The 22,513-nt window shown below is 45.0% G+C and overlaps 1 protein-coding gene across 1 annotated transcript in view; it reads right to left on the reverse strand.

The window, feature by feature from the left end:
- The window catches only part of LOC147736644 (collagen alpha-1(XII) chain-like), a 177,295-nt gene that overhangs the window by 60,652 nt on the left and 94,130 nt on the right, over positions 1-22,513 (reverse strand). The gene's annotated exons all lie outside the window — the stretch shown is intronic.

The raw sequence follows: 22,513 nt of genomic DNA on the forward strand, positions 1-22,513 counted from the left end.
CCACTCTTACCCAGTCCAAAGATCAGGGCTTGATCCATCACCGTTATTTATCTCACTGCCCCATCCCAGCTCAGAACATGGCTATATGCAAATCAGTCTGTCCCTGGCCCAGTGCATCATGGGAACAGGGCAGACTAAACTACCAAGCCAATTCTTTACCAGAAAGGAGACAAGCTACCGGGGACCGGTTTCTGGCATTTCAGCCTCTTCGGCCCGGCTTGCTTGAATCCTGATGGAGCAGTGAGAAAGGGACTCATGTCTGAGTATACCCTGCCACACCTATAGTGGCCAAAATCGATTTACAAAAGGGGGTGGTGATGAACAGAGTGTCTGAATTGAGCAGACCACTCTTACCCAGTCCAAAGATCAGGGCTTGATCCATCACCGTTATTTATCTCACTGCCCCATCCCAGCTCAGAACATGGCTATATGCAAATCAGTCTGTCCCTGGCCCAGTGCATCATGGGAACAGGGCAGACTAAACTACCAAGCCAATTCTTTACCAGAAAGGAGACAAGCTACCGGGGACCGGTTTCTGGCATTTCAGCCTCTTCGGCCCGGCTTGCTTGAATCCTGATGGAGCAGTGAGAAAGGGACTCATGTCTGAGTATACCCTGGCTTTTGTAGTTTGGTTTGCCCTGTTCCCATCATGCACTGGGACAGGAACAGACTAATTTGCATACAGCCAGGTTCTGAAACTGGGATGGTGCAGTGAGCTAAAAAACGGTGTTGGATCTAGCCCTGATCTCTTGACTGGGTGAGAGTATTCTGTTTAATTCAGAGACTCTGTCCCTCACCACCCCTTGTTGTAAATATTTTTGTCCACCCTAAGCGTGGAAGGGTATACTCAGATGTGAGTCCCTTGCTCATTGCACCATCAGGATTCAAGCAAGCCGGGCCGAAGAGGCTGAAATGCCAGAAACCGGTCCCCGGTAGCTTGTTTCCTTCCCAGTGTAAGAATTGGCTTTTGTAGTTTGGTTTGCCCTGTTCCCATCATGCACTGGGACAGGAACAGACTAATTTGCATACAGCCAGGTTCTGAAACTGGGATGGTGCAGTGAGCTAAAAAACGGTGTTGGATCTAGCCCTGATCTCTTGACTGGGTGAGAGTATTCTGTTTAATTCAGAGACTCTGTCCCTCACCACCCCTTGTTGTAAATATTTTTGTCCACCCTAAGCGTGGAAGGGTATACTCAGATGTGAGTCCCTTGCTCATTGCACCATCAGGATTCAAGCAAGCCGGGCCGAAGAGGCTGAAATGCCAGAAACCGGTCCCCGGTAGCTTGTTTCCTTCCCAGTGTAAGAATTGGCTTTTGTAGTTTGGTTTGCCCTGTTCCCATCATGCACTGGGACAGGAACAGACTAATTTGCATACAGCCAGGTTCTGAAACTGGGATGGTGCAGTGAGCTAAAAAACGGTGTTGGATCTAGCCCTGATCTCTTGACTGGGTGAGAGTATTCTGTTTAATTCAGAGACTCTGTCCCTCACCACCCCTTGTTGTAAATAGCTTTCTAAAAGTGGCATTTGTAAACACATGATATTAAAATAAACTTTACTAAAAGATGGGTTTTATTATTCTGAGTTCAGGCATACTAAACTTGACTTTCTACCATGTTCCCTGAGTCTGTTAGGAATGTATGATGTAGCAATTCCTGCAGCCCATTCTGGCCTATGAGAACAGGTAGCTTTACAATAGTGAAAAATGAAATTTACTGTAATTCACTATTAGGACATTCCACACGCATCAGGGCCTGTCCTACCTTATGCGCACAATGTACCCTGCCCTTGGGCCTACCATAGGGGTGACTAATATGAAGTTAAGGGAAGGTTTAAGGACTGGCAAGTGGTTGCACTTGCGCAGTCAGCATGACAGTACCAGATTGCACACAGGTTCTGCAGTGGCAGACCTTAGACACATTTTACCAGGCCGCTTCTGTGGGTGGCACACAATCAGTGCTGCAGGCCCACCAGCAGCATTTGTATTTACAAGCCCTAGCACTCTTGGTGCACCTTACTGGGGTCTGATAGTAAACCAAATAAGCCAATCATGGAAATCAATTCAAACAGCTAGAAGAGAACATAAAAAGGTCTTGTGGTTAGCTAAAAGGGAGTGGGAAGATGACTACTGGCTAACCCTTAAAGAAGCAAGCCTGAAAAAAGACTCCAAATGTTTTTGGGACACTATAAGGGCACGTAACAGACCAGATAGTGATCTCATAACTTGCAACATTCCAAGCCAGGTGTGGGAGGATCACTTCTCCAAACTCTACTCCTGTCACGACGGCCCCAACGGGAGAGGGTCTGTTTTATCCTCTCCTACTACTAACTATATACCTTGCCCTAGCGACTCCGACTTTACACTTAAGGAAGTGGAATACGCAATAAGCTCTATTATTCCACAAAAAGCGGCCGGGCCTGATGGGATTCCAGGGGATCTGCTAAAATCCGACAGCGCTAAATGGGGTAAATTGATTCACTCCCTCCTTTTTGCCATCTGTAGGGGTGCCCCCATTCCCTCATCATGGAAGGGGGCGGAGGTGGTCCCCATTCATAAGAAAGGTTCAAGGGATGATCCATCCAACTATAGGCCGATCAGTCTGCTAGATATCAGCCAAAAAGTTGTCGGTAAAGTCCTCTTACTCAGAATCCTCAACTGGGTAGAAGAAAATAAAATCCTTACCGACTTCCAGGCGGGTTTCAGAGTGGGCACTGGAACGATCGAGCAAGCATTCAGGCTCATGATGGTATATTGGAAGGTTGTGGTAATAGGCAAGGGCAGTCTTTATCTCGCATTTATCGATTTAAAGACTGCCTTTGACCTCGTACCTAGGGACCTATTATGGAAAGTACTGGCTGACATGGGGTTGCCACACTATCTACTATCCCTACTAGTCAGACTACACCAGGACAGCTTTGCCCAGGTCAGGTGGGGTCCTGGAGGGGAGAAAACGGGCAGTATTCCGGTCGAGAGAGGAGTCCGCCAGGGATGTGTTCTGGCTCCCACCCTTTTCTCTCTCTACATCAATGGGGTGGTCGAGCATCTTCTCAAATATCCATCTGACGAGCCATCCCTGGCTGGTGAACGCATACCGACCCTCCTCTTCGTGGATGATACGCTTTTAATCTCGAAAACCCCAATGGGACTCCAGAGACTTTTGGACAATTTCCAATCATTTTGTTCTGATTGAGGCCTGGTAATAAATACCAACAAAACGAAGTACCTTGTCCTCAATCCACCGAAACAGCATGTGCGTCCCCCCATCCTAAACGCTGAGCTCCTGGAAAGGGTGAAAGTCTTTGATTACCTCGGGATACGCCTTTCAGACAAAATGGACTGGACGCCCCATCTAGACAAGATGCTGCTGAGCCACAAAAGGATCACAGGCCCCCTTTTGAGAGAGCAACGTTCCAGTTCAACAAAGCCAATAGGAACAGTCCTTGAGATCTACACAGCTAAAGGCGTCAGCTCTGCCCTCTATGGATCAGAACTTTGGGGCTTTTCGTCCGCTGACGCTCTGCAAAGATCTGAGAACAAATTCTGCAGAGAAATAATGTCCCTTCCACAAGGCACCCCGACACTTCCTTTATTTATGGACCTTGGCTGTACCCAGATTAGCGAAATTGCGAGATTTCGCCCGTTATTATTATGGGCCCGTATTTGGCGGGTAGAAGAAGTAAGTGGATATGCCAGAGGCCTCAAAGAAATTATGTCATCACCAAGCTGGTATAAAATTAAATGGTTAAAAGACATGAAAACCCTATTGATCAAGTTGGGCCAACTTGAATCATGGCTAGGTAGAACTTCACCCCCAAAGCAAACACTTAAAAAGCTCTACCGGGACTGGATTTGCTCTCAAAGACATTCTAGCACATCTCTAGGCAGGCTAACAGAGGACTTCCTGATGTTCAAAGACTGTCCCAGGCGGGAACTTTATCTGGATACAATTGGAAAACCCTTTGATAGGGCTTTGTATTTCAGATTTAGAACGGGAACCTTACCACTGAACACCTTCACCAAAAGATGGAAATCTTGTATAGACAAATCTGATCTATGTCCATCGTGCCTTGCTAAATCGGAGACACTAGCGCATTTTTTGTTTGTTTGTGGCGAGTATGCTAATCCAAGGAGGGTGTGGCTGAAAAACCTATGCCGACAGCTGGGGACTAGGAGTCATGATGTGGCAATTAGGATACTAATTTCAGACAGTTACGTACCCTATGCTTTTGCTCTAGCCAAATTTCTATCCTGGGCCTGGGCTATTCGAGCCAAAAAGCTAAAACAATCTGTTTAATTCTTTTTTTAGAAAAATCTCTGGTAACTGGAAATGCTGTTTTAATTGTTTACCTGTTTTATTTAACAAACTAGCTGGCTACGTATAACTGAGCAAATATTTTCTGAATTTATTGCTTGGATCAGAGATATAGAATCTTTTAACATTTTTCAAACTGTAATTTCTTATGTACACTGATCTGCTTTTATGATAATGACTTTTATCGAAATAAAGCTTTTTGACTTTGACTTTGAAATAAGCCAATCATGGAAATCAATTACATATACACTTTTCATAAGGAGCACTTGCACTGTGGCACTGATTGGCAGAATCTAAACAATGTCATACATTCACCCTAGTACAGAGATCTGGGCCTAAATTCATCATTTGTTTGCTCGCCATTCCAGTTTCGAACCAGCCATATGCAAATCAGTATTGACCCTGTGCACAATGGGAACAGTCCAGCTCGAACTTCCAAGCCTGATCTTCCCTGGACAGGAAACAAGCATCCTAGGACCAGTTCCGGGCTTTCAGCCCTCATCAGCCAGGATAGCTTGAATCCAGTGCATGGAGAGCACATTTGTTTGCTGTAACACTTTACGCCCTAAGTGCGATGAGTATGCCCAGATATGGGTCCCTTGCTCACGGTGCCACTGGATTCAAGCTAGCCTGGCCTATGAAGGTTCGGTCTGGACTGTTCCCATGAGGCACAGCATCAAGAGTGATTTGCATATTGTTGGATACAAACTGGGGTGGTGTAGTGAGCAAAAGAACAATTGAGTTACCAGAAAATCTTTTGACTGGGGGAGAATGTTTGATTTGTCAGCATTCCGTCCATCATTTGTTTGCTGTAACACTCCTGGGTTTCTATAGAAATAACTTGGTGGAACACATTAGGGACTACCTGCACTGAAGACACCAGATGACACCGGAAAGTCATCATGCTGGCTCCTGTACTTATTAGAGCCCCACCCTTTTACCATTAATGGTGCCCCACTGCCTATACTTCCTTGTATTGTCATGCATAAGGGTTCTAGGGACCATTTCACTGTCACCCAGGAACACTAGGGTAACCTCAGCTTTTTCTCCACCATTAGCTGGAACACACCTCTCCCCAAGCGCTACACTAGCCATCCCAGTGACTGCCCACCTGTGGGAGGCTGTGTCTGCTTAGGACTCTTGGGATATTCCTTGACGTGCCCTTCCTGATTACATTCAAAACACTTCTCTATCAAGCAAGTTTACTAGTAGGGGACAATTTCTTCTTGTCTGTAGGGGGTTGGGAACCCTGACCCAGGGAACCTGTTTAGCACCCTTTATGGAATACCTTACTTTTGTTTTTGTCCCCCCTACTTCATCTGATGGTGACCCTGCCCACCCGTGGCTGGATCTTCCCCCAAACCTTCTTGTGGACCTTTGTGCTGATCCAGCAGTCCGCCTCACTAGTCAGATCCCTGGGATCAAAAGGATTACTGTCAATTAAGTGCTGGCACCGGTCTGTAAAACAAAGACTAAACATTGTGCAAACAATTGTAAAGCCCCTGATAATCTGTCACCTCACTGCCCTTTAATCAAACATCCAGTGTCTTGCACAAAGAATCAACAAAATCCACCCAGGTCTGTGGAGAAAGTTTCACACTGTCCCTAAACTTCTTCCTGTACTTCTCTGGGGTCAAAACATATTTCCTCGTAAGAGCCTCCTTCATGACAGGATACCTTATTCCTTTACGCCCTTCTATGGCCGGCAAGGTATCCCTCCCTTCACTTGTGATATCCTTCCACAAACCTGTCTCCCTATCCCTCTCATGGATCTGGTTCATCTGAAAAGGAATCCCACAGGCTTCAAACTACAAATCTATGTGATCTCCCACTCCATAATCATGCACCAGACCCTTGGGTATGTGTACTCTCTTCTCAGAGGACACTGAGGATATGCTGCCCCCATTTGCGTCAGAATCAGCCCTCTTGGCTTTCAAATCCAGCTCTCTCAAGCTCAGCTTATGAGTTAAAATCATTTTCTTTTCCTCCATGGCCAGTTTAGGTTTCTGAGGTGGCATGTTGAGAAAACAAAATATGGATTTAACCCAGATCTGTGACTGGGGGTTAATGTTTGACAATGTTCAGCATTCTGCCCATCATCTTTTTGTGTTGCTATAAGTCGCCCTTAGTGGGAAAGGTATGCTCAGATGTGGGTCCTGTGCTAACTATGCCACTGGATTTAAGCTCACCTGGCTGATAAAGGGGTGATGCACCAAAACCGATGCTAGGATGCTTGTTTTCCAGTCCAGTGAGGACCTGGCCTGGCAGTTCAAGCCTGACTGTTCCCATGGGGAGAAGGGTCCAGGCTAATTTGCATATGGTTGGATCCAATCTGGGGTGGTAGGTTGAGCAAATAAACAATGGATTTTACCCAGATCTGTGACTGGGGGTGAATGTTTGAGCAATGTATTTTTATGTTGCTATAAGGTTCCTTTTCTCCACATCCAATTTGAGTTTTGCAAGTTCCTAGTTCAGCTTACTTTCTTCTCGCTTGTTCTCCAGCTCCTCTGGGGTCAGGCCTTTAGAGGAAACACTGTTGCCTGCTCTGGAGGGGGCTCTCTTTCCAGAGGTTGTCCTGGAGTCTCCAGCAAATACAGATGCAGACTTTGCTCCTCATCATCCACATCATCTCCCTCCTTGGGGTGCACAGCTGCATCCCTCATTGCCCTTTGCAGCTCTCCTTTTTTAGTGAAGTCTTAAAAAGAACACCTCAAATCCCTGCAGAAATCTTTGAGATGGGTCACAGTGTAGGTTTCGAACTTCTCCTCCTCAAACTCAACTCCTGTAGCTGTTGTCTCTACAGATAGAAATATGCCTATTGCAAAAGCTCAAAAAGTGCACAAATGCAAGTCCTAATCTTCACCGTTGATCACCAATGTTAGAAATTGGGTTTCAGGTTGACAGAGGGGTATACAAACTGTCCAAGCAGGAACCAAAATCCTAGTCAGAGTAAGTGTAGGGACTGATTCACAAAGGTAAACTGAGATGAAAGTCTAACTTTACGACTTTTGGTATTCACAAAGGGCATTTACGAATAGTAAAGTTAGACTTTTGTCTTCGTTTTGTTCTCAGTTAGACTTAAGACCAAAACTTAAGTTTAACTGGGACAAAAGTCAAACTTTTCTACCTGTACCTGTAAATGCCCTTTGTGAATACCGAAAGTCATAAAGTTAGACATTCGTCTCAGTTTACCTTCGTGAATCCTGCCCAAAACGTTTATTTGTGCTCACCCTATGTTAGCTTAGCACAGAGCAGTCATGCTAAACTAAAGAGGGAATTAGTAAAGTATTTGTGCACACACAAAAATACAGTGAAATCACCATAAAAAGGTCTCCACACCAGTTTAGAAAAATAGCCAATATTTATCTGAGTAAAACAAGATCAAAATGAAAACAAATCCAACACACACAAGTCAAGTTATGAATTTTGAAACATTAAACATAAATGCAGTGCTTAGAAATCAATTGCTCCAATTGGGGATATCTGGTGGCGCTTGACCAGGGCAAATTCGAAGTTCAGTTAGACCACGATGGAGCGAGGGCCGGATCCTGGATTCACGCAGACCCACTAACAGTACCTTTGTTGCGTCAAATCTCAGGGGGCTCCGCGTTGAGGAAAGAAGGGGATGCGTCCCTGGCGAAGGTGACGGGTCATTTCCAAAGTTGGGCCACATCATAGATGCGTCGATGACAAGAAGCAATGTGCGTCAGGCCGATGCGTCGATGTCGAACCACTGGGCTGAAGGCGATGCGAGCAGCACACAAGTGATGCATTGGCACAAAGATGCTCAATACCAGGAATGCGTCGGAGTCCGGAGATGGTGGGTCACAGACACTGGTGATGCGTTGTCCAAGACTTGTGCAGCAGCAGTGATGTGAAGACACTGCATCATATAAATCGTGACTGTGTTGTAAGTCATGATCCTTCCTTTGAACTGTCAGTGAGCAGTGTCCTTTGATGCAGGCAGGAGCGATGCGTCTATATCGCAGAGAAATGCATGGGTTTAAATTCATGCAATGGTGTTAATGCATTGGTTTCTTGGGTTGCAGCTTCAAACACTCACTACCATGTGCCCAGGACTGGATTTAGCACCACTTGGCAGAGCAGGACTCACAGCAAATGAGCTCTGGTGCTGGTAGCAAGATGCGGGTGAGGTCTTTGACAGCTCCTTCCTGTCACTCTAGCTAAGAAGACTCATCAACCGGGTAATGGGTCATCAAGATGTGAGAGCCACACCTCAGCTCCGTTTATGTGTGACTGTTTAGAGTGAATGCACAAAGTCCACCTATCCCCCAACCCAGACATGTATTCCAGAGACAGGCAGAAGGCCCAGAAGGGTTAAAGTAAGAAAATGCAAACTTTCTAAAAGTGAAAATGTAATTTAAAAACCAACTTCACTAAAATATGTGTTTTTAGATAGTGAATTTTGAGACAAAAATCTCACTTTTCCCATCTTTTCCCAACTGAAAGTTGCACTTTTAAAATGTTACATGGCAGCCCCCATGTTAAGCTACAGGAATGATTACCCTTGTAGTAGTGAACAAACGGATTTAGGAGTATTTCACTAGAAGAACATGTTCAACTTAAAAAGTGTATGTCCTACCTTTTAAGTACACTGTGCCCTGCTCATGAGCTGTCCAGGGCCTACTCTAGGGGTGACCTCTGTGTAATAAAAAAGAGGGTTTAAGCCTGGCAAGTCGGTTATCTTGTCAGGCTGAAATGGCAGTTTAAAACTGCACACACAGGCAGTGGCAAGCATGATACATGGTTGAAGGGGTACTCATGTGGGTGCCACTATCAGTGCTGCAGGCCAATTAGTAGCATTTTATTTACAGGTCCTGGACTCATGAAGTACTCTATACTAAGGATTAATCAGGAAATCAAATATACCAATCATGGAGAAAACAAATCCCATTTCATTTTAGACACAGAGCTCATGCAATTTATCACTGGTCAGCAGAAAAGAAGTGCACAAAATCCTAAAGGAAATATGTCAGAAAGACGCCAAAATAGGCCAGGTTTCACAGGGGTCCAAATTTTGATGCACCTTCATTGGATACAGCGTCAGGATTGCTCTGTTGCAGTTTTTTGAGATTCCTAAAAACGAATAGGTCTGAAGTTAAAATCTTTGACTGGGACAAACTCACACAGTGTATTTGACACACGCTCCATTGCTGTCAGTCTGGAATCATGCCTAGGTCCCGGTCTACCGCTTCCATAGACTATCATTGAAGCTTTGTGCTTTTTGGTGCTATTTTTACTTACAATATGAAATTTCCATAGCTCCAGTTCCTCTTATTGGATTTTTGTCATTTGTGTGTCATTTTGATCATAAAATTATCCCATTATTCTGATTTAGTTTGGGATTTCTATTAATTGGTGTTTTAACTTTATTACTATTTTGGTTCTGCTTAAATAATTCAGAAATTGACTAAGTAAAGTCTGTCTGCACTGTACAGTAGCTACTAGGGGGTTGAGCACAGGTTAATTTAGTGAATTTAGGGTTCACTCGGCCAAGTTAGTGTTATTATTCCTGAAGGTGAGATACTGTCCAATCAAAATAATAATCCACGTTCTTACATTGATATTTAGCGGTGGGATCCTGGACTTGTGTTTTGCAGTACCACAGTGATTTATGTTGAAATTATAAAATGCTTTCTAAATTGACAGCAAAGATTGGCTTTTCTTTTTATTAGGTCATTTATTATTTTTTCTAAATTAATTCTTGTAATCAATGTTTCCACCTTGAGTCTTGTGGAACATGGATATGGACTTGGATAATGTGCAGAGTCTTAGCATGGCAGAGCTGAGAAGCACGTGTAAACACTGAGGGCTGAAGCTGAGCAGGCAAACCAAGAAAGAGGATTACCACATTACCCTCAGAGCCTGGGAAGAGGTCTATCGGCTAAAGGTCACCTAGTAGGAGGAGTATGAAGTAGGCCTGGTCAGTAAACTTCACTCTGCTCACGGAGTTGGCAGAAATCGGGCACTCCGCGACCCGTTCGAGCCCTTGGCATTTGTTTTGCCACTCCACTGTATGTGCCACAAATAAGAGTATTCGGCCGCCTGCCAGTGAACACAAGACTTCTTCCACCACTAGCGAGCTTATCCAAGAATTTGCGCTCACTCGCAGGGCTTCTGGCTGCGACGATGCCAATCTTGTGCTGATCGCGAATGCAAATGGAGCAGTTGAGCAGCTTTTCTATTGGAGATGCAGCTGAGAGGCTTTTGGAGTAGATTTTCTTCTTTAACTGGCATTTGGAGTTTTTTTTAATGGAAAAATCCTTTTCTTAACTTTTCATAACTTTTTTTTTTCAAACAAGAAGGAAGTGCCCGAGAGTCCTTCCAGTGCTTTGCCCCTCTCCTGGTCACTTTCAATTGGGATTTGAAGCTGGAATGATCATTATCCTTGTCTGCTGCATATATATACCATTGGATTTAAGGACTTTGTATTTCAGATTTCACAAGTAAGTTGAAAAACCAGTGTATAAGGGTACGTTTTGTTTTGACTGAGGTGGGTGGCTGCAGTTGCAGTAGAGGCCTTGTAATCTTTTGGCAATCAATTTTTCTTCTTTTATTAAGGAAAAATGTTGCACAGTTCACTACATTTTCTAAATGTTTTTAAAAAAATGCAATATTGATTTAATTCACTATGTGGCCTAGTCTGTCAATGGGCCTTACAGCCAGTAGGCCTGGTACTCTTCATTGGTGCTCTTATTTATAATTTTCTATTTTGATTTTTTTAATTATATGTTTTCTAATTGTCTTTTTTTGTTTTATTGCTTTAATCAAAACATTGTGTTACATTTTTTACTGTAATTTATAAAAAAACAAAATTTTAAACCAGACTTTTAATTTTTTTATTTAATTGTTTTCTAAAATTTGGCATCAACCCCATGTCTGCTATAGGTGCACTGCACAACAGCATTCAGTGTCTACGGATTATTCCATTATCCCCTGCACCTCCCTGAGTGCCACATCCCAATGTGATGCACATAAAGCAAACAGTTACATCTGTATGTGGTTGTTGTCGCTTTTTCTGATCCTTCCTGAGTGTACTGTACACCATGAAAGTTTATGTTGGTGTGGTTTTATGAATGGATAGAGAGACTGTATTGTTAGATATTTAAAATACCTTAAGTAACCACACTAAATTATATTGTTTGTTTGTATTACTACTTGAACTGCAACAATGCCACGTTTCACTGATGTTCTTCTTGCCTTTTTGCTTTTATGTGCACGAGAGAAGAGACATCACCTACAGTACTTCCAGACAGAAGGCCTGTTCATGACCTGACGCGTGACTGACTACGCAACACGGTCATCTCTTCAGCTTGTTGTGAAGCTAAGTGCCACTGCCAACTGACAGTTTCCAGATGGCCCAAAAGAAAGGTGCTGCCAAGAAAGTGACAAGTGGGGAGAAGAAGTAGACTTCCACCACTGGCGACCCAACCAGAACCTATTACGGCAAAGTTGTGCCTGTCGCATCGGCTTCCGGCAAGCAAGCTGAGAGGAGCAATACTGCATCAACCGCACCACCTCCAACCTAAGCCCAGGACCATGTCTGTCAGTGAGGCCGCCAATTCAATCATGTTGATGCCGAAGAGAAGTGGCGTTGAATTGGATTTTTCACTTTCACAAAGGAGTACACAATTGTTTCAGGAAACACAGCAAACTGGACAGCAGCCACAAACAGCAATAGACCATTTGCTTGATTTTGGAGCAGAAGAGGAGGTTGAGCTTCCTTCCGAACAAGAGGATAAACCTCCCCCTTTAGAATCATTGGCTCCAAGATCTCCAGCAATTAAAAGGAAGTGTACACTGCACCAACTTTTCCAAGCACCACTTCTGATGATGATGATGATAGGGACATGGAGTTGACCCTGGCAGAGTCCTGGAGGTAACAGGCGAGGTAAGGAAAAAAAAAAAGCTCCCGAAAGACTTTGACTTATGAAAGGGGATGATGGGGAGCATGATGATGACAAGGTAGTCATGCTGGAAGGTGGCAGAGAGGAGTCTGACATTGCTATTCAACCTGATCCGAGGGATATGACACAGGTAGCACCGCCACTAAGTCCCATATTTGCAAATGCCCAGCTGAGACATGCACCACCCCCTACCTCACATGAAACAAAGAGGCAATCGAAGTCATCCCCGCCTATCTCCAATTCTTCTTCAGGCAGTGGCCCGGTAAAAAAGTACTCCCCCCAGTTTGGGACTTATTTATGGTTAGCAAAGAGGGGGATACCATTGCAGCATGCAGCATTTGCAGCACAAGTGTTCATCAAGGTAAGCCTGGTACACAATATGGTACTCAAGGCAGTATGACCCATATGAAAAAGCACCACACAATCCAGTGGAAGGTGCACTTTAAAATAATTGCTGAACATCGTTGTGGAGTAAGTGGGGGCAGAGTTCGCAGAGTATCACTTCATGGAATTACGCTGAGTTTTAGAAATACTCCACCAAATTCCACGGAGTTCCGCGAGTCAGCGGAGTATTGCTAGACACCTGTAAACATTGCCATTAACTGCCGGAATTAATATTTCAGTTGAAAATTAGTAGAGACCTGCATAGTGAAGAAGCCACTAGATGGAGCTGCAAGCTCAAATACATCATGCTGAAACCAAAGTGAAGCAAAAGACACAAAGTGAAGGCTTGAGAAAGGAAAGGGAGGGCCGCTTGGCCCCCTTGCATGTATGGCAGGGCACAGGCCTCCCCTTCCCCTGCATCCTCGGTGGTGGGGCGTGCCCCTTTCCTGCGTCTTGATGACGCGGCGGGCGTGCCCCACCACCGATTGGTGCCGGCTCCCGTGTTTGACCCAGAAGCAATCGGATTGCTTCCGGGTCAAAGGGGAGGAGCCCGGGGAGGGCAGACCAGTGGGAACTGGTCTGCCCCCATGCCCCCAGTAGTGTTAAAAGGCCGGGAAAGCGCTGGAGGTGCCCTCGTGCCCCCACGCTCTGCAGACCCGCTCCGTGCCCTACCAAGGGGCTGAATAATTTTTGTGTTTTGCATTACAGGATCGCACAGCAGCAACAGTCCTTTACCGTGCTCCTCGCATGCTGGAAACAGAGCGAACAGTGAGGGGAGAGGGAGCCGGCAGCCCAATTTTTCAGACTTGCACGAGCGGAGTTGGACGATTTAGGCCGGCGGTTAAGTTTACCTCTCGAAGCTCGAGTTCATAATTAATCGGTAAGAGGGGGACACACGACCTGACACGAGTGGCACACTGTGCGGGCAATTTTCATTCGCCAACAACGAGGTTATCTTGGAGTCACCGGTTTCAGGAGAGAGGGTCCGCTTCGAAGAAGGAGCGTGGGCCATGAACGGGACAGGCAGAGCTGGGTTGTTGGAAAGCGAAGCTGGGTCGTGCATGGTTAGTACATGGATAGGAGAACCATAGGAGGATAAAGGGATCATTTTGGTATCATCAGAGTTTTTGAGTGGTATTTTACACCATTAAATGCAAACCCTAGTTGCTGTCACTTATTGCAGACAGTGTTAAATGGAAACGTATTCAATATTATAGCAGGGGAATCAGCCCAGCGTGCAAGCGTTTCAACGGTCATGACGAGCTGAGCTCGTCATGAGCACCGGAGCGCCGTGGCTCATGACGAGCTGAGCTCGTCATGAGCACAGGAGGGGTTAATAGGAACAGCCTGAGTGCCAGATGATGTGGGATTAAGCTGGTAGTCAGTGGCACTGTTTCTAAGGAAAGGGAGGGTGCTGGATGGAACTGTCCAAGGGAACCTGGTAACAAGCACAAGTCTTGCATGTGTTTTCAGGCTGACATTGTGGCACTGATTCTCTTGAAAAAGGGGTGTGGATACAGTTGCAAGATTAGAGAGTTCTTTTATATGTGGCAGTACTATATTCTAATCATCTTTTCATCGTAGGACATCAGTGGGAGACACTGCGGACTGAGCTGACGGAGAGTCGCGAGGTGGACAACGCTATCCGAGGACACAGGCAGGCCTTCATTTCACTGCTTCTGTCAGGCTTGAGTGCGCTCGCCCAAACACCCAGCTAGCTGGTGTGTCACGGTCACAGTTGCGTGGTGCTTACGGCCAGCCTGTGTGCCTCCAACTTTGTACAGGTACAAGAGCACATCGTGCTCATAGGTGTGGCATATAAGTTGGGTGGTTTACCTGTCGCATAGAAAAAGCGAATGTTTAGTGGTCTTGGCGCTAAGCGTTCCCGCATGGAGCTTATGCTGCAGGGCATGATGCGCAAGATGTCAGCTATGGACAGGAGACTGGGGAAAGTGGACCAGTAGGGGAAGAATGTGGCGGAGCTCAGACAGAGGTTTGATGATCAGGCAGGGCCATCAGTGAGACCCAAGCGAGTTATAGTGCCCTCGCAGCCCAGGGGGGAATTGGATGCTTTGCCTAGGCGGGGCAGAGCCGAGAGGGGTAATGGTCGGGTCCCCAAGCCACGAGTAGTAGGGGGGTCACCTGGGATGGTCCCTGATGGAGTGCCCACACCACCGGTAGCACCCATACCTACTCCACTGACCCGATAAGTTTACCAGTGACACCAGCTCCGGCCACACCACCGCCAGCTCCAAACATAGCGCCCTTGGTGGTCCCAGCAGTAATTCCAATGGTACCAGTGGTGAACCCGCACCTACCACGGTACGCGACCTGGGATCACCCACCCCAGTTATGGCACCTCCGGGGGTTTGTCAGGTGCCCTCTGAGCTGGCAGCACAGATAGTGGCAGTACTCCCCTGGCTGGGGATTGGGGGGATGTTACCTTCCTCGTGGGTGCCAAGGAGGCTGGGGAAGATCCCTCCGCAGAGGCACAAAAAATGGTAGCAAAGATCATGATGGCCAGGGGTGGCGGGGGGGTGCCAAACGCACCGATTTCTCCTCAAGCAACATGTTCGGGCAGCGACGCTGGAAAAGACAAGAGTGTTGAACCAACGCGTGTCGCTGAAAGTGGTAAGGAGGTGGCATTTCCAGTATTAAGGGAAGGTGCAATACCCTCCAGGAGGGAAAACCTGGCCCAGCATGTTACACAAGGAGTGAAGGAGTTGATTTGGGCGGGCAAATATGAGAATATGTTTTCATTGCTAGTTGATAACAGGGAGATGGAGAATGCTAAGAAACAGTAGGACTGGATGTTTCCTAGCGAATGGCGGGCTCAACTTGCAAAATTCAGGGTAGAGGAGACACTGATTAATTGGATTAGAGCCTTTTCTGTGTTTATGGCTATCACGGCCGAGCGTTCCCCGAATTTGCAGGCAGAAATGGCATGTTACCAGAGTAGAATTACAACTTTCAGTGACAAGTATGGAGGGGATGGGTGGAAGGAGTATGACATGACCTTCAGGAAAGCAAAAGAGTTTGACCAATCATTATCCTGAGATAGGGTCTGTTCTATCTCATGGTATGGCCAGTTTACAGGCGGGCAAACACCGAGTGCGGGCCCAAGCTGGAAAAATGGATATCCCTCCAAACCCCAGCAGCCCTTTCGGCCAGCACATGGGGGTGACGTGGCTGGTAAGGCCAGAGGCAGTGGGGAGCGAAAAGTGGTGTGTTGGGATTTCAACAAACGTACATGCACCAGGGCAGCGGGCACTTGTAAGTTCAAGCATGCATGTTACATATGTGGCCACCCTTCCACCCAGAAACAACATGCCGCTCAAAAGGTAACGCCTCCGGAAACAGGGGAAGAAGTAAACAGGACTGGGGGGGAGGCCAGCAGGTTGCTCATTCACCCATTGATGTTCTGGCTATGATTCCTTGGCAAAACAGGTACCCAGACCATGCCTCTGCGAGGATGCTGCAGGAAGGTTTCTCACATGGCTTCAGGATCCCAGCGGTGGGATATACCGGGACGTCAGAGTGTCGGAATCAACTGTCAGTTAGGCACAACCCACTAGTAGTGGCAACAAAAATTGAGAAAGAGCTGCGCCTGGGTAGGATAGCGGGTCCCTTCACTGACATTCCTGTACCTAATTTTGTTTGCTCACCCCTCGGGGTGGTCCCAAAGAAAGAAAAGGGCGAGTACAGACTCATCCACAACCACTCAGCGCCTATCGACGAAGATATTTGTAGCATTAAGTATGCGTCCTTTGACTAGGCAGTGGATATGTTGAGGATTCTTGGGCCTGGGGCCCTGATGGCTAAATCAGACATTGAATCTGCTTTTCAGCTGCTGCCAGTGCTTCCCCAAGATCAGCATCTGTTAGGTTTTTCTTTTTAGGGCAAATTCTATATGGATATGTGTATGCCCATGGGTTGCTCTGTTTCATCTGCATACTTTGAGACATTCAGTTCCTTTCGGAAATGGGTTTTTTTGGCAAACAACAGGACACCATCATGTTATGCACTACTTGGATGACTTTCTTTTTCTCGGCTCAGCGGGCTCGCAGGAGTGTGCGTGGGCATTGCAGGAATTTTGCATGCTCATGCAGGCTTTTGGGGTCCCGTTAGCACCTGGAAAAACAGTAGTGCCAGCAACATCCTTGGAATTTTTAGGCATAGAATTGGACTCAGTGGAAGGTTGTTTCAGGTTACCCAAAGAAAACATCAGGAAATTCAGATTTCTACAACAATGTTTAGTAAAAGAGAAAGTGACGCTGCAGCAGCTACAACAGACTGTGGGTCAGCTGAAATTTGCACTAAGAGTAATACCCATGGCACGCCCTTTTTCCCCGCTCATTCTCGCAGGCCATGAACACCATTGCACTAGATTGTCGGCCGAGGTTCGCCAGGACATAGGTATATGGATGGCATTTCTGGTGGATCTCAACGGCAGAGTAGTATGGTGTGGTCCCCCCACTCCGTCGGCTGAGTTAGGTCTATGGACTGACGCTGCGGGCAGTGTGGGGTTTTGCGCCATACTTTGAAACAAGTGGGTTGCACAACAGTGGCCGGCTTGGTGGGAAGAAAGCGGCTTGACAGCGAACATCGTTTTTTTGGAGCTATTTCCAATATGGGTTGCCTTAACAGTTTGGCCTGAACTTTTGTGTAATCAATCTGTGATCTTCTGGTCTGATGACATGACCGTAGTTGAATGTATCAATCAGCAGGTGGCGCGGTGTAAGTTTATACTCTGCGTCCTGAAGGAGATTGTGCTGATATGCATGAAGTTGCATGTACAGTTTAGGGCCAAACATGTTCCAGGGGTTCTGAATAACGCAGCTGACGCACTCTCTCGCTTTAAGATGCAAGTATTCAGGGAGCATCTACCATCTGCAGAGGCAACACCAGCACACTTCCCAACAACAAATTGGTGCCCCCAGCTATAGAAACATGTGGCAGCTAGCCCAGCCCCCAGGACCAGGACGGCTTACGAAGGGGCGCTTATGTCTCATTGCTCCTTTTTGGGTCAGGACTGGGCAGAGAAGTGGGATCAGGAGGGGAATTTTACCCAGTACATGGACACATTACATAAAGAAGGGCGCTCAGCAGTGACAGCTAGCAGGCACAAGGCGGCTGTTTCTTTCTTTGCACAGCTAAAAGGGGCCAAAGATCCCACAACAGTTTCATAGTGCGGAAGGCACTGAGGGGTTGGCGGCGCCTGTAAGCAACTACCACTGATTCCAGACAACCAATAGGATTAGAGCGGCTTGCAGCATTATTGGATGCCTTGTCTGACATTTGTAGCTCCTCAGGGGAGGTACTAATATTCAGAGGCGCCTTTTCATTGACTTTTATGGGGCATTACGGGTAAGCGAATTGGTGGCTAGCAGCAAGCTGGACATGCTAGGGGGTCTCCGGCTCGAACACAGAAAGATAGTGGACGATACGCTGTTGATTACAATACTTAAATCAAAAACAGATCAGGAGGCCCGAGGGGATAGTTTGGTACTTCACCGGGCTTGGACTAGTCCTTGCTGCCCAGTGTTCCATGTAGAGTCCTTTATCGAGCGACGAGTAGGCGCAGCAGAGGGAGCATTGTTAATGCATGCAGACGATTCCCCATTGATCAGGTTTCAGTTCCAAAGAATGTTGGCAATGGATATTATCAATCCTAAGGATTTTGGGACACATTCATTCAGAATAGGAGCGGCCACTGACGAAACAGCGAGAGGTTTGCATGCCAACAGTGTAAAGAAGATTGGGAGATGGTCTTCCAACTGTTATAAACGTTATGTGAGGCTGCACATGTTGTGAGGTAACAAGTAAGTTACGCTGACACCTGTCGTGTTGTTTGTTTGTATTTCAGTTTCTTGGGCCTGTCACGCAGGACGGAAACTATCGCCGGGTCATCAACAGCAAGCATCCTCATTACAGTGGACTCAAGAACACAGGAAGGAGACACAAGTAGTATGGGTGGTTGATCACTCGTACGTTAAGCGCGCTAAACCTGTTTTCTTTTCAGGCAACTTTAAACAGAGGGTGGAACAGGGAAGTTTCAAGGTTTCCTTTCATGGTGGGGGGGCTTTGCCTCAGCCAGTTTAGGGGGTTCTTTACAGAATTGCTCGGCAGACACACCCCACCGCCCTCAGTGGTTATCTTGCACGTGGGTGGCAACGAGTTGGTAAAGCTGGGATGGAGGGTCCTGATGGAAGAGATAATCGCTGTAGCGGGATGGCTAGAAGAATTATGCCCAGGCTGCACCATAGTGTGGTCTCAGATGATTCCTAGGCTGCAATGGAGGGGGGTGACTCTGACAGGGCGTTGAATCACTCGGTAAAGAGGATCAACAACAAGATAGAGATATTATTTCGTTCATCTCAATTGCAGAACAGGATGGGGTCCACCTGACTAGGGCAGGTAATGAATTACTGATAAAGAATATTTTGGCATGGCTGGGAGGTTTTCTAGGTAGACATGGCATTTCAGAGTAGGAGGTTTGGGGGGGCAGATAGTCGGTCAACTATGCTGGCCTGTGGTGGTAAGGTCATGATCGGTGAGCAGTCAATTTAAGGTCCTTAGGGGGCGTCACCATTCTTGAATGGGGTCCCCCAGGGAAAGGGGCCAATGGTCTCTCCTAGAACTCCAGGGGCGGGATATATGCTTGGTTGGATGGTTGCGGGGGAGGGAGTCACGCTTTCTTTGGGCTGGTTAGCCACCCCACACATACACTATGATGTCATTAAATGACGCAGAGTGAAAGGGCTCCCCTTTTGTTTAATGGAGTTCATGGAGCGTACGGGGTAACCGGGAGGGGGGGAAGTACTCTCCCGGTAAACGGGCCCTGTGCGCATGCGCAGTCCTACGTGAGGGCATGGCTGGGTAATAAGGATCTGACACCGGTTTGCGACCTTGCCGTAGGCCCAAAAATGCTATGTATGCAAAATTCAAACGTAGGATGTTAGATTCGGTTAGGAAACATGCTGTATTAGACATTTGTTAAGGTTAGCCCTATGATACCTGTCTACATTGCTTGTAAATCTAATGTCAGAATTTTGCATCATAATGATTGTGTAAATATTGTTTATTTCAATAATTTTTAATTTGTTTACATGTTTTAATAAATACGGCCGAGGGGGTCGTGACTACCCCTGCCTTCCAAAGAAAACTCCTCGCATATCTAATTGCTTTAAGGGTTGATGATGGTGGTGCACAAGACAGGGAGAGGGTGGTCGGCAGTCCCAGACCATATAGGTGGATTAGCAGCATACCAGGCATTTCAACTCCCATCAATCAGCGTGCGACGTGGCACCACAAACTCCCACACATGTACCACTTATCAATTTATAGACCTGTTCCTTCAATTGGAAATGCGTGGGCTGTAAAAATGTTTATTGCAAATATGTAAAACCCAATAGCTTGAATCTTTGTTTCGGTGTTTGCAAATTAGGAGTGGGCGGAACTCAAAGAGTTAAAGAAAACTCCACAACATTTCCCCAAAATCTGCCAATAGGGAGAAAATATGCAGTTCACCCTGTAATTTAATTTACCACGGCTCGCAAACACCAGCAATCACCCACGTTAGAAAATTGCACTAGGGGACGGCAAATCTCAGTCGCTCACATATTATGGAGCCTCGAAGGAGAAAAAGTCTGCCATGTGGTGATTGCTGGAATTTGGACAGAACTCTGCGTTAAAGACTAACCTGGACTGGACAAAATTCTGCCAATTCCACCGGTGGAACATAATATTTTGCCCACCCCTAATGTAAATGCATTTCATATAGTTATCCAAAGATATATTAGTTTGAGTGAATGTAGAGGTATCTCAAGTAGTTATCCTATGGTATGATGGTTTAAGTGTATGTAAAGGTATCTCATGTAGTTATCCATTGGTATAATGGTTTGAGTGTATGCAAAGGTATCTCAAGTAGCTATTCTATGGTATAATGGTTTGAGTGTATGTAAATGTGTCTCAAGTAGTTATTCCATGATATAATGGTTTGAGTATAGGTAAAATTATCTCATGTAGTTATCCTATGATATAATGGTTTGAGTGTATGGAAAGGTTTCTCAGGTAGTTATTCTATGGTATAATGGTTTGAGCGTATGTAAAGTTATCTCATGTAGTTATCCTATGGTAGAATGGTTTGAGTGTATGTAAAGGTATCTCATGTAGTTATTCTATGGTATAATGGTTTGAGTGTATGTAAAGTTATCTCATGTAGTTAGCCTATGGTATAATGGTTTGAGTGTATATAAATGTATCTCAAGTAGTTATTCTATGGTATAATGGTTTGAGTGAATGGAAAGGTATCACAAAAAGCTATTCTATGGTATAATGGTGTGAGTGTATGTAAAGTTATCTCATGTAGTTATTCTATGGTATTATGGTTTGAGTGTATGTAAAAGTATCTCATGTATTTCATATTGTATAATGGTTTGAATGTATGTAAAGTTATCCCATGTAGTTATCCTGTGGTATAATGGTTTGAGTGTATATAAAGGTATATGATGTAGTTCCTATGGTATAATGGTTTGAGTGTATGTAAAGACATCTCAGTTAGTAATTCTACGTTAAAATGGTTTGAGTCCATGTAAAGGTATCTCATGTAGTTCCTATGGCATAATGGTTTGAGTGTATTTAAAGTTATCTCATGTAGTTATCCTATGGTATATTGGTTTGAGTGTATGTAAAAATATCTAATGTAGTTCATATGGTATAATGGTTTGAATGTATGTAAAGTTATCCCATGTAGTTATCCTATGGTATAATGGTTTTAGAGTATGTAAAGGTATCTAATGTAGTTCCTATGGTATAATGGTTTGAGTGTATGTAAAGGTATCTAATGTAGTTCCTATGGTATAATGGTTTGAGTGTATGTAAAGGTATCTCAGGTAGTAATTCTACGGTATCATTGTTTGAGTGCATGTAAAGGTATCTCATGTAGTTCATATGGTATAATGGTTTGAGTGTATGTAAAGTTATCTCAAGTAGTTATTCTATGGTATAATGGTTTGAGTGTGTGTAAAGGTATCTCAAGTAGTTATTCTATGGTATAATGGTTTGAGTGTATATAAAGGTATCTCATGTAGTTCCTATGGTATAATGGTTTGAATGTATGTAAAGTTATCTCTGGTAGTTATTCTATGGTATTATGGTTTGAGTGTATGTAAAAATATCTAATGTAGTTCATATGGTATAATGGTTTGAATTTATGTAAAGTTATCCCATGTAGTTATCCTATAGTATAATGGTTTTAGTGTATGTAAAGGTATCTAATGTAGTTCCTATCGTATAATGGTTTGAGTGTATGTAAAGGTATCTCAGGTAGTAATTCTACGGTATAATGGTTGGAGTGCATGTAAAGGTATCTCATGTAGTTCATATGGTACAATGGTTTGAGTGTATGTAAAGTTATCTCATGTAGTTAACCTATGGTAGAATGGTTTGAGTGTATGTAAAGGCCTCTCGTGTAGTTATTCTATGGTATAATAGTTTGAGTGTATGTAAAGTTATCTCATGTATTTCCTATAGTATAATGGTTTGAGTGTATGTAAAGTTAGCTCATGAGGTTATCCTATGGTATATTGGGTTGAGTGTATATAAATGTATCTCAAGTAGGTATTCTAATATATAATGGTTTGAGTGTATGTAAGTGTATCTCAAGTAGTTATTCTATGGTATAATGGTTTGAGCCTAACCTGGACTCATGTAGTTATCCCATGGTATAATCGTATGAGTGTATATAAAGTCATCTCATGCAGTTATCCTATGGTACAATGGTTTGAGTGTATGTAAAGTTATCTCAAGTAGTTATTCTATGGTATAATGGTTTGAGTGTATTGAAAGGTATCTCAAGTAGTTATTCTATGGTATAATGGTTTGAGACT

This window comes from Lissotriton vulgaris, chromosome 1_2 (assembly GCF_964263255.1).
Source record: "Lissotriton vulgaris chromosome 1_2, aLisVul1.2, whole genome shotgun sequence".
Taxonomy (NCBI): domain Eukaryota; kingdom Metazoa; phylum Chordata; class Amphibia; order Caudata; family Salamandridae; genus Lissotriton; species Lissotriton vulgaris.